Source organism: Ursus arctos, unplaced genomic scaffold (genome assembly GCF_023065955.2).
Source record: "Ursus arctos isolate Adak ecotype North America unplaced genomic scaffold, UrsArc2.0 scaffold_20, whole genome shotgun sequence".
In the NCBI taxonomy this organism is placed as follows: domain Eukaryota; kingdom Metazoa; phylum Chordata; class Mammalia; order Carnivora; family Ursidae; genus Ursus; species Ursus arctos.
This window is the reverse complement of record NW_026622875.1, coordinates 44,678,460-44,691,597: the sequence shown is the minus strand read 5'-3', so window position 1 is coordinate 44,691,597 and position 13,138 is coordinate 44,678,460.

Genomic DNA, 13,138 nt, shown 5'->3' with positions numbered 1-13,138 from the left:
ATTCTAGAGTAAGTCGATCCCGGAGTTGATCCTAACCACCGGACCGGCCCGATCACCACAGTATTTTGAGTCACTAAGGGTTGAGTAGAGCCACCCTTTACTATCACTACTTCCTCATCTCTTACTCATTAATCAGCCCTTGGCAGTCACCTCTCCATTGGAAAGTTCTTTGGCTTAGCTCACATCTTATCTTCAGCTTGTACAACCAGTAGGCACGTTCCAATCAGTGGTTAACCTGCCTTCTTTCTCTATTGCGTTGGATACTACTCACATGCTCACCTCTCTTCCTTGGCATTCTCTCTTCTTTGACTTCCATGTTGCTTTTGCATTCCTGTGTCCTGGACTGAATAATACCCCCCCAAAATTCGTATGTTGAAACCCGAACCTACTATATGGTTATATTTGAAGCTAGGAACTTTAAAGAGACACTGAGTGTTAAATGAGCTCATAAGGTGAGGGCCCTCACCCAGTGTGACTGACATCCTCACAAGAAGAGAAAAGGACGCCACGGAGGCAGACGTGTGCACACAGGGAATAGGCCATATGAAGACAGTGGAAGGCAGTCATCTGCAAGCCAAGAAGAGAGGCCTCTGGAGAAACCAAACCACCAACACCTTGATCTTGAACTTCCAGCCTCCAGAACCGTGAGAAATAAATTTCTGTTGTTTAAGCCACCCAGTCTGTGGTATTTGGTTATGGCTGCTAGCAGACTAGTACACCCCATTTCCTGCTCACTTGTCCAGCTAGCTGTTCTTTCTCAATATCTTAACAGGTTTATTTTCCTCCACTCACTAGTCAGATGCTAGTCCTTACCAGTTCTGTTCTCTGCCCTTCCCATCCTTCCTGGGAGCACATCTGTTTCTATGGCTGCACTGATACATGACGATTTCCAAATCTAATCATCAAGCTCTAATTTCTCACCGAGGCTACCATTATTCCAATCACCTACTCGACTCTTCATGGATTCCTCTGGCATCGCACACACTCATTATTCTAAAATTGGGCTCCAAAATGTATGTCCCCTTGGTGCATTCCCCATATCCAGAAATGGCTCTATCCCCACTGGGTAACCCGATCCAGAAACATTAAAGATCAGCTAAGAGTTTGCTTCTAGTTTACCCACCTGTGCTAAGTAGGCACTGGGGTCTATTTACTTTCTACATATCTTTGAGTCTGTGCTGTTCTCATCCCTCCACTGACATGTTTTAGTTCTGTCTCTTGTTACTTCACAGAGGATTCCTTCAGTTTCTTCATCTGCTTGCCTCTCCAGTGTTACCACAGCCCACTACATCCTTCACTGCGACCAAATAGTCCCCTCCGAAAACACAAGAATAACAATCACATTTAAAATTATCCAACGGTTTCCCATTGCCTTCAGGATAGAATTTCAACCCTCCGTCCATCCGTTTATGCATTCCACCAGCATTTGATCCTCTATTATGACCCAAATACTGTGTTAAGCACTGAAAACATGAGGGCTCAGAAAATGTAATCCAGGCCTTAATTGAAGGGCATTACGCTGTCCTTATGATCTAATGTGAAACGGAGATAAGGAGACAAATAACATGAATAAGTCTGGTAATATGATTGTCACAATGGTGATAAGCTCAGGGTATCTCAGGAGCAGGCACTAGAGGCCATGAAGAAGCCTGACGGTGAGAGAAGGCTGCCGGGCAGAAGTGTCTTTTGAGCTGAATCTTGAAGCATGATCAGGTGAAGGCATGAGGAAAGGTGTTGCAGACGCACAGATCGGCCCACAAAGACAAGGAGAAGCATGAGCGTAGAGGGTAGGGAAATGCAAAGACTTCAGAATGCCCAGAGTCTAGATTGGGAGGGAGTTTAAGATTCTATTTTTTGGCCCCAATTCTGCACCCCTCCCTGAAGTCATGTCCTTTGCCTTGTGAGTGTGGAGTCCCTTCCGCTAGAGGCAAAGGATTCTTACAGGCAAAAACTAGCATGGGATTTGTCATGCGGCTGGAGAAGAGGAGGGCAATGCAGCTCTAATTTAGATTTTTGGTATTATCTACAAACTTGGTTGCATATACAATTACAGAATATGGCCAACACTGTTGCTTGCTTGCACAAAATTCATTCTTCCCCTTCCTATTTTGCTATCAGAGTCTAATTTTGCTTAGGAGATGAATTTAACCATATTTTAAGGAAAGAGTCCATCCTTATTTGAGGGCTGATATGTAATCCAATTCTGGGCAAGGAAATGTAAGAAGAAATCAGATTGGGGCTTGTGAGAAAGGTTGCTTTCCAAGGAAAGCCACTCTGCCCACTCCTGTTTCCTACATTTGAACAGGATTGGGGGAGGGTCAAGCAGTTCCAGCTGACATAATCAGCTCTCAGCAGCGACGGAAGGCCAAAAGTATCACAGGGTAGAACCACTGCACCAGTACAAGTAATCCCCTCAACTTGGACATTATCCGAGTCTGGTAGACAGTCTTTACTGAGGGGTGTGATTCCTTCCTTCCCGCACTGACTTACAGTTGCTTCTCACATCAAGAGATGAGATGGAGCCTATTTTCTCTTTCCTCTCTCCCTAAATCTGGTCTAGCTTTGTAACATGCTTTCACCAATACAACACAGTCGAAATGATACAGTGCCTGTTCTAGGACTGGTCTCAAGGAGAGACTTCTCTCAGAAACCAGTTACCAGGTGAGAAGTCTGAATACCCTACAACCATGATGCTGTGAGGAAGCCCACATTAGCTACAGGAGAGGCCATATGGAGAATGAGATACCCAGCCAGCCACCAGCTCTTCCAGTCTTCCTGGTTGAGGCACCGGACATGTGAATGAAGAAGCCATCTTGGACTTTCCAGCACTAGCAAATGCCAGAGGGCATAGAATCAGCAAGGTGATCCCAGAATCAAGGTGATTGCATAATTGCGAGACATCATAAATGGATATTATATAAATTGTTAGTTCCAGTCAAAATTATTTCTAACTAATAGGGAGAAGTCCGCTAATGAAATGGAAAGAAGGAGATGTTCCAGTCACCACATGGCTGTCAATCTGTGTACCAAATGCGAACCACATCAATGATGAATTAAGAACTGTATGATTTCTCCAATTATCTTGCAAATCACACAATTATATTTTTATGTATTTGTATTCATAAAGAAATATATTCACGTGTGTTTGTACTGATTAGACATTTCAAACGTGTAAATGTACCAAAGTTTTGTGATTTCATTTTAATAGTTATCTATTTTTACACATTAACAGGGAATCTCAAAGCCCAAGAGTGGCCCAGGGAAACCTCAGGTTTGAGAAGACCTTTTTTTCATGTCAGACTAAAGAGATTGTATTTCATATTTCAGGTGATAAAAGACATCGAAAGAGATTTTGATCAGGGGAAGGAGATGATCAAAGCTAATCAGATAGGATTTTCAAAATAGTGATTAGAAAGTCTGAAGGATGCATTTGAGGGCATAAGACTATGGCAGGAAAACAAGTGCGAAATAACACATCTGAGCCAAAGGAGCTTGGGAATGGAGGGAAATCGACGGATAAGAAAGATAAAGAGCTCCATTTGGCAGGAGCTGGTGTCTGTACTGAGATGGGATGAAGCAGAGGGGTATCCTTGCAGAAGCTGGGTCCTAAAGCATCCACGCTCGATTAACTGTAACCAACACGGGCTGTCCTGCACATATACTACTCTGTGCTACCACTGTTGTGGTTTTTTTATATAAATAAATGCTTGTAGTCCTCACAGCAATCCTATGAGGTAGGTAGTATTATTATATCCACTTTATAGGTGCGGATACCGTACCACAAAGAGATTAAGTAACAACGGAGCCAGAATTCCAGCCCAGTGGAGACCAGCTGCAGAGCCCAGGCACTAAGCCACTTTGTCATCTGCTGCCATTGCATAGTGAGCCCTCAGCTCCTCCCACCTGACTGTGACATTCACGAGGTGGGGACTGGGTTTTTCACACCTTTAGCTTCCTACATGCGTGATCCATGCTTGTTGCTCAATAAATCCTGTGAATGATAAGATGATTCAATGAATAAACATAATACATAACATTCAAGAACTGAGATGCTGCAGATTGGGGATCTGGAAAATAAAATCCGTAACCCCCTCAATGCCTGGCTTCCCAATGAGGCTAGAAATGCTTGCCATGGAATGTAAACACCAGCATAAACTCCTTAAAATGTTGAGAAATGCTTCCTATAAGTGAAAATGGTACAAATAAGTGAAAACAGGTTTTTACCTCCCAATAGATTTTTCTTTAAGATTTTGTTTATTTATTTGAGAGAGAGAAAAAGAGCAAGAGAGAGAGACAGCATGAGCAGGGGGAAGGGCAGAGGGAAGGGGAGAAACAGGGAGCCTGCTCTGAGCCTGGCACAGCATGGGGCTTGATCCCAGGACCCTGAGATCATGACCTAGGCCTAAGGCAGAAGCTTAACCAACTGAGCCACCGAGGCGCCCCGAGAAGATTTATGTTTTTGACAGTTACATTCATCAATTTCATCCTGGTAAGTGTTCATCTCTAATTTTCAAGTTTAAAAAAAAAAAAAAAAAGAAAATTGCAACAAAATTGCTGAAATGCTGGATAACTTTAGTCTCGTTTTAACATTATTTTCTCAGCTCCAAAATCATTCAGTTGAATAAGTAGCTATTAACTGAATTATAAGACTTGAAAGTTAGACACTTAATCAAATGTAAGTTATTGCTTTAATTACAACAAACTGTTTTAATTGTTCATTTCACAAAAGTACAAAATCACTTAACAGTACTGGTTCATTGACTTAAAAAATTATACTTTAAGGTGAATTTATTTAGTTGGTTTGAGAAAAAATTATATAACCATATTAAGAGCTACATTTAATTTGTACTTTGATCCCACGGTATTACACATCTTAGAGCATGTAATATGCATGTGTGCTAATTAGATTCAATGAATATTTGAGATTTTCTGGTAAGACATTTGTACCCTAGTCAAAGATAAGTATTTTGAGAGTAATGGTAGCATCTAGGAAGCTCTTATCAAAGGACTGCCCCCATCTTAGATCAATTCCTGAAGGTTTGTTAAGTGTCATAATGGAGGTCAGAAATGAATTTTCATTGGCGAAATGATTGCTGTTCAAGATATATAAATTGGCTTAAAGGAGGGAGCCCCAGCCTAACCCAGTATCCCGTGTTTGGCCACTATTGGAAGAATCTGACCCTTGATCTCAGATTAACTGAACCCTACTGCTAAAACATTGTCACATTTTCCTGGAGTGACTATGTCCCGCAAAATACTTTCAGGGTGTGTGAAAGGACAGAGAGCAGAGTCTTTACCTTTCCGCCGAGGAGACCAACGTTGGTTTGCTTAATAAATATATGTATGTGTAGCCAACTGCAATCTGAGACTTTCTTCCACTGTTAAATGTTACCTGGCAACAAGGATCTGGGGAGACCTCGAGTTCTCACCCCATCTCTAACTTCTCCCATCTACCAACCAGAAGCAAATATTTGGCAATGACAAAATGACTTGAGTCAGTTCACAGCAGTTCCATAAACACAGAAGCTTTAGATTAACTGCTAAAAACGCTTGCAATGAATATTTGGTAACAAAACACTTACGCTTTAGTGTATCAGGGGTGAAGAATTCACAGTGTGATATGTGCTCTTGCATAATCATTTGCGAAATTCTCGAGAGGTTATTAATTATTAACTCACTGAATCATTGGAAAAGCCTGTGCCACTTGTGCCTTTAGGCATTTCAAAGGGTTGCCTCCTTCCTGAAGTTGACAATAGACGTACAGGTTCTTGTTTAGAATTGCCATGGTAAATGCTTATCTCCAAGTCATAATAACATCAAACCATCTGCTTCGTGCACTCATTCCTCACCTAAAGGCTATCAGAACGCTCCTAGTTCTTTAGGAAGCCAGAGGAAGTATTTCAGAGCGGCTGCCTTTGAAATTTATCATTATCATTTTGCCGCCACACACAAAATAAACTCCTGAAAGACAATTAAAACATTGGCCTATTTTCCCAACACTTAATGTTTTATTTGACTGATTTTATAGACACCTTTTATTATGCTCGCCTTTTTTTTTTCATCTCAGCCATCTGCTCCCACGAAACGTATTTGCTTCTTTTATGGAGAACACCCCGTATTCCCTAGGACATTTTTCTCCAAGTAAAGAAAACTAGATTGTGGTCTTACCATAGTACTTTTATAGGTTTTCAAATCAGGTCCTTTACGTAAATATCTTTTACAGAAAAATAACAATTCTGGACATTAAATCCTACTTCTGGGTGAAATGTACCGTCTCTAGTCAGACCTAAAAATAATATTGGTGTAGCATTTTCCAATTTAAGAAGAGGCTGCACGCATACGATCTTATTTGTGTCTCGTGGAAACCATGTGATGTAGACAGGGCAGGAGTTGTTAACTCCACTTTGCAGATGATGAAAGCGACATTCCAAGACATGAGTGACTTGACCCGAGGCTGCACAGCCAGTGGAGACCAGAACACAGATTGGTTACCTGCCTGTTCTTTCTTCTCTTCCTCAGGGACTTCTTAAACTCTCTTCTTGGCTGACTTCCACATCTCTACACTGGGCTCTCACCTCTGCGCCTGGCAGAGGGTATACTGATATGCCTAAGTCCACCCTCGAAGTCCAAGTTCCAGAAGGGGACAGAAGCAACCTGGGAACATTACTACAGACCATGCAGCATGGTGGATGAAAATTAGCGGACAGCAGCTTCACACACAGAGGAGCCCAGGGGGCCTGCCTGTCCAGGACAGTCATCCCTGAGGGAGTCAGGGTGTGGGGTGGACAGTGGAGCCCTGGGGGGGGGGATGCCATCCAGTTTAACCCCTGCTCTTGGCACTCACATGATGCCCCCAAGGTTGCTCTCTCCTCGCTCCATGGCCTCAGACCCTTCTGATCCTGAGGTCAGCTCTTGAACCAGTGAATGAGCTTTTGGAATGTGATTCTTTGCTGCTTCTTCATGAATGTGGCCTCTCTCTTCCCTCTATGCAAACCTACTGTATACTTTTCTCCAAAACAGGAGATCTTAATCTGGAATTCATGGAATTTACCATGATGTGCTGAATTTTGTAGGAATTGACATAAATGTGTTGTTCAAAAGAGGGGATCATAGCTTTCAGCAGATTTTCAAAGGGGTTTTTCATTAAAAAAAATCTTACTAATAATATTTAGAGTGAGTGATAGATCTCAGAACCAGACCCAATCCTTCTCACTCTAGAGTCTTTATTCTTGACCCTTTTCCTGATCCTCCAGCTTCTAACTGGGAGACCCTGAGCAATTTATCCAACATTGCTGAGCCTGATTGATTTCAAGTTTGAAGTCAAGTTGATAATCACATCAGATTTCCACTTCACAGAAGATGGCACAGATCTACTTTTCCCTATTCCTCCAGATAAGTACTTCTAAAAACCTTGGACACTATATGTAAGAAACATAGGAAAACTATGAAAGATGGAAAGAAGAAGTAAGACCATCTAAGGACCTTGAACCTGAGGAACCACATGGTGAATTTCCTAATTCCTATCTCCCCTCCTCCCTAACCCCTCCCCCCACCCCCATAAAGCTCCTATTTGGAGCTGAAGATGCCTACAACCTGTAAACAGCAATAGGTAAGATAAAAAAAACAAAACAAACCAAAAAGAAACCCTCCAACCAAAGCCTCCTCTTTTTAGCCAAAAGAGTGGTAAAGAGACAATCTATCAAGACAGAAAAATTTTAGACAGTAATTGCTATACTCCATCAAAATATCACACAAAATATTGTGGCTCCAGCCCCAGCCAGGCTAGCAAAGACCAAATAGGGAGCATAGATTTCCATGCTTGTGAAGTTGGAATGAGGGACCCCAACACCCCCACCAAGGTGGAGTTAGGGAAGGCCAAGTAGAAAGACAGGACTTTTGTCCCCTAGACAGCCCCATTTTGCTCCTTCCTGCTTTTGTGCTGTCCGTGGAGACCACGTAGAGAGCCTGAACTTCTACCCCCATCCTGTGGTAATAAAGTGTCTCTTCCCATCCCCAGTGGGGTGGTGCTGAGAGCTCTTGGAGATTCAGAGCTTTTACAGTTGCCCAGGAGTAATAAGGCCACCTCAACAACCATGTCACTAGATACCACGTGGGAGCTGGAACTCCTGCCTGCACCCAGCAATGAGAATCTCCCCACCCCACAGTCAGGTGTCAGTGGAGGTCGGTTTGGCAGCCTGGACTCTGACTTCTAGCTGTTAGTAACAGCATGGTGCCCCTCAACCTACTGGAGCTGTATTGAAAACAAAGCACACACACACACACACACACACACGCACACACCACCAACACCACCACCACCAACAATACATTTAAATAAGGATTTAAATAAGGATTAAATAAGGATTTAAATGAGAGCCAGGGTTTTATAACATAATTTAAAAAGTCTAGATTCCTACAGAATATCACTCATACCAAGAAACAGGAAGATCTCAAACTGAATGAAAAAAGAGAATCAATAAATGCCAACACTAGGATAATGGTAATATTACAATTATACCAAAGATTTTAAAACTTCAACAAGCAACAAGGAATATGCTTAAAAATAAATGAAAAAAAAAAAGAAAAAACCAGCAAAGAAAAAAAGAGAAAATATAAAGAAGAACTATATGGAAATTTAAGACTGAAAAATATAATAACAATAAAAAACTCATTCAATGGGCTCAACAGCAGATTATAGAAGACAGAGGAATGAACCAGTGAATTAGAGCAAATGATAGAAACTACTGTTCCTATGTTCAGATGACATGATTGTCTACATAGAAAATCCCAGCAAAACTACAAAGACATTTCCTAGAAATAATAAGTGTCAAGGTCACAAGATAGAAGATAAATATATAAATATCAATAGTATTTCTATATACTAGCAATGAACATACAGACACTGAAATGAAAACTACAATGCCAGTTACATAGTTCAAAAATGAAACACTTGGGGGAAATTTAACAAAACATGTACAGAACTTGTATGCTAAAAACCATACATAGATGAAAGAAATCAGGAGAGACCCAAATACATGGAGAGATGTACCAGGTCCACTGAGTGTAATACACAAAATAGTGAAGATGTCAATTCTCTTTAACTTTAAACTGATACACAAGTTTCAATCAGTTCCTATCAAAATACTAGCATGATTTTTTGTTGATATAGGAAAAATATTCTAAAAGAAAAAAAAATTGTTCTAAAATGCACATGGAAAGGCAAAGAAACCTAAATACCTAAACCAACTTTGAAAAAAATAATAGAGTGAGAGGACTCAGTCTACCTGAGTTTAAGCTGTAGTAATCAAGACTGTGTGGTTGTGGCAGAGAGAGAGACACACATAGATCAGTGAAACAGAACCCAGAAATTGACCCATATAAATGTGTCCAAGTGAGGTTTGACAGAGATACAAAAGAAATTCAATGGAGAGAAGATAGCCTTTTCCAAATTTGGTGCTAGAACGTGTAGACCCCCATATGTAAAAATCAAAGCCAAAACCAAACCAAACAACCAAAACTTTGACCTAACTCTTCTATCTTATGCAAAAATCAATTCAAAATGGATCACAGATTTACATGTAGAAAGTGAAACTATAAGAAGTTTAGGAAAGTAAGCATAGGAGGAGAAATCTTTGGGATCTGGCTCTAGCTGAGCGTTCTTAGTCTTGAGAACAAAGGCCCATCCATAGAAGAAAAGAATTGATAAATTAGAATTCATCAAAATTAAAATGTCTGCTCTATGAAAGACCCTTTAAGAAAATGAACAAACTATAGGTGAGTAAAAATATTTGCAATCCGCATATCTGATCAATAACAACTGTCTAGAATATATTAAAAATTCTCAAAATTCAACAGTACAAAGCAATGAGGTCATGGGCAAACAAAATGAGAAGACGTTTCACCGAGGAAGGCCTATGGATGGCACACAAGCACATAAAAAGATGTTCAACATCAAGAGTCACTAGGGAGCTACAGATTAAAGCCACAACGATCTATCACTACATACCTATGAGTATAGCAAAAATAAAAAATAAGGACGCCATCAAATGCTGGTGTGGATTGGAGGAACTGGATCACTTATACATTTCTGGAGGGAATGTAAAATGGTATGGCCACTTCGGAAAACAATGGGGCAGTTTCTTAAATAATTAAATATGCAACTACTGTATAACTGAACAGTGCCACTTCTCAGCATTTATCCCATAAAAATGAAGATATTTGTTCACAAAGAAAAATGGACAATAATGTTTACAGTAGATTTACTCATAATAGCCCCAAAGTGGAAATAGCACCGATCTCTTTCAACAGGTGAATGATTAAATAAATTGTGATACATTGATAGACTATTACTAGTACTCAGACCATAGACTAGTACTCAGCAATAAAAAGGATTGAACTACTGGTACACCCAGTAGTCAGGATGCATACCCAGAGAATTACGCCAGTGAATAAAGCCCATTGCAGAGAGTTACATACTGTAGGCTTCCATTTATGTAACATGCCTGAAATAACAAAAATAGAAAAATGGAAAAACCGAGCTGTTGCCAGGGGTTGAAGAGAATGTAAGGTAGTAGGGAATGGGTGTGGCTAATAAAGAAGGAACATGAGGGAACCTCGAGGTGAAACAATGTTCTGTATCTTGATTGCATCATTGTCAATATCATGGTTGAAATACTGTCCTATAGTTTTGCAATGTTACCATTGATGGAAAGCTGGATTTATAGTACATGGAATCTCTCTGTATAATATCTTATATCTGTATATGAATCTATAATCATCTTAAAATAAAAGTTTAATTAAAGGGCCATATCTCACTCTCTATGTTTCCTTAGGAATCAAGTATGGTAATGTCTGTGAAAACTATAACTTACAAAACTTTAACAAATGTTTAATTTATGTATATGTGTGTATATATATAATATTTTTAAAACATATATATGACACATACATATAATATATAATATGTATATTATATATATAATTTATTATCAAAATAGCAACAACTTTAAGCTTTTCTTTGCAGGTATTTGAATGCGATATTTATTAGTCTGTTGTACTCAATGCATTTTCAAGCATTTAATTTTTAGGTTCTTCAGTGTATATAAATGAGAAATAGTTCATGAGTGTGCAGGTCTGATTCTAGTGATAACAAGAGAAAACCTCACTCCTAATGATAACAAGAGAAAACCTCACTCCTGAGTTAACATACACAATGTGGCTTTTGCATTTGAGGATGTTGTTGCCAACAATGTGATTAACTATCAGTGATGCACCAATGAATGGATTCCAAAATTGGCTTCAGAAGCAATGGTTGGAGGTCACTGGGCAACTACCTTGTAGCAGGGTTTGGAAGATTACATAACAGAATGATTTTAATGGGTTGAGGTTAATCCCAAGTATGCAATAGGTATACAATAAATATTTGCTGAATGAATGAATGATATACTACCAAATAAACAAGAGCAGACTGTACTATAATTAAATTTGTATGGGAATGTTCTGAAGACACCTTAAACTCATAATTTCCATCTCTGAACTTGGCGCCTCTGCCCCTGCAATCAAACTAGACACTTCCCTTGTATTCTTGTCCTAGCAAATGACACCTCTATCCACAGATGTTGGCTATACCATACCAGGAAGTTCAGTCTTTCTAGACTTCCTGATCCAACCAGAAACTAAGTTCTTTTTTTTTTTTTTAAGATTTTATTTATTTATTCGACAGAGATAGAGACAGCCAGTGAGAGAGGGAACACAAGCAGGGGGAGTGGGAGAGGAAGAAGCAGGCTCATAGCGGAGGAGCCTGATGTGGGGCTCGATCCCATAATGCCGGGATCACGCCCTGAGCCAAAGGCAGACGCTTAACCGCTGTGCCACCCAGGCACCCCTAGAAACTAAGTTCTTAGCATCTCCTTGATTGTCTGCCATCTCCTGCCTTACAATCTCTGGCCTCCTTCCTTCCCTTGTCATTTGACATCTAGGCAATTTCTAATTGCCTCTGTCTTCAACACTCAGAGCGGCACATCCTATGGGAATTTTTCCAGATCACACTCGTCTTCTGTAGATAGAAAACATTAAAAAACTATTTATTGAGGCTTTGCACATACTGCGCACTGTATTAAGCTCCTTTCATAAACTAACTGGGTTTGGTTTAGCAGGCATTTTGGTGGTTTTCCCAAATCTATCTGGCCCATGCTCATCTCCACTTTCAACCCCACATAACTTTTCCTTCCTGGATTTTCTTCCAGATTCTGTTCTAATCTTTTCTTCGTTTATCCTCATGTTCTGGGAAAAAGTCCTTTCCCTGCATGTTTCAAGAGGACGAATCTTGATGAGTCTAGGTCAAGCATGCCATTCTACCGGCTTTCCCAGACAGAGGTTAAGATGTGGGCAAATGACCCAATTCTGGCCAAACAAAATGTTTGCTGGTAGGGTGAGAAATAGCTTCTGCCAAAGAGTTTTGTTGCTCTCCAAGGAGATACATGACTTCCCTTTTTGGTCCTGTAGACATGGCTACTTGAGGAGATGGTTTGAGCCCTTATGGCCATCTAGCAAACACAAAGGGGTTATTACTGAAGGAAAACACCTACATACACAAGGAATTTTGGTCCTTAAGGATGTCATCAAGTGACTCGGTTAATCAATTCTCATCTTCTCTAATGTGAGGTAATTGTTCTTATTGTTAAAGAATCTGAATTTGGTTTCGTATTACTTGTAGCTGAACTCACCAGGAATGATAAAAAGTTATTATCCCCATTTTGTTAATGAGGAACTGTGTGTAAGGCCTCCACAACTGAGCTGTAGCAGATCTTGGATCTGAGCCCCACATAATTCCAAGACTCTTTCTGTTGCTCACAGTACTTACCACACAGTAGTACATTTATTGGTCACTTCACTAGCTCCTCTCCTACACTAACCTATGTAAGTTTTATAGCATTACATCCGTGAGTCTTTTCAGTGCTGGGACTATATATTGTCACGGTTTTATATGACTAGACATGACATTAAGGCAAGCAAATAGTTCACCTTAGAAATATGGTTTTTTTATCTTCTTCGGTAATGGATATTCTAATGGCCTTTCGAAAATTTGTTCCATCCCCTTTACCCTGCAGAGCAGGCATAAGGTTCATGTGAGACTGAC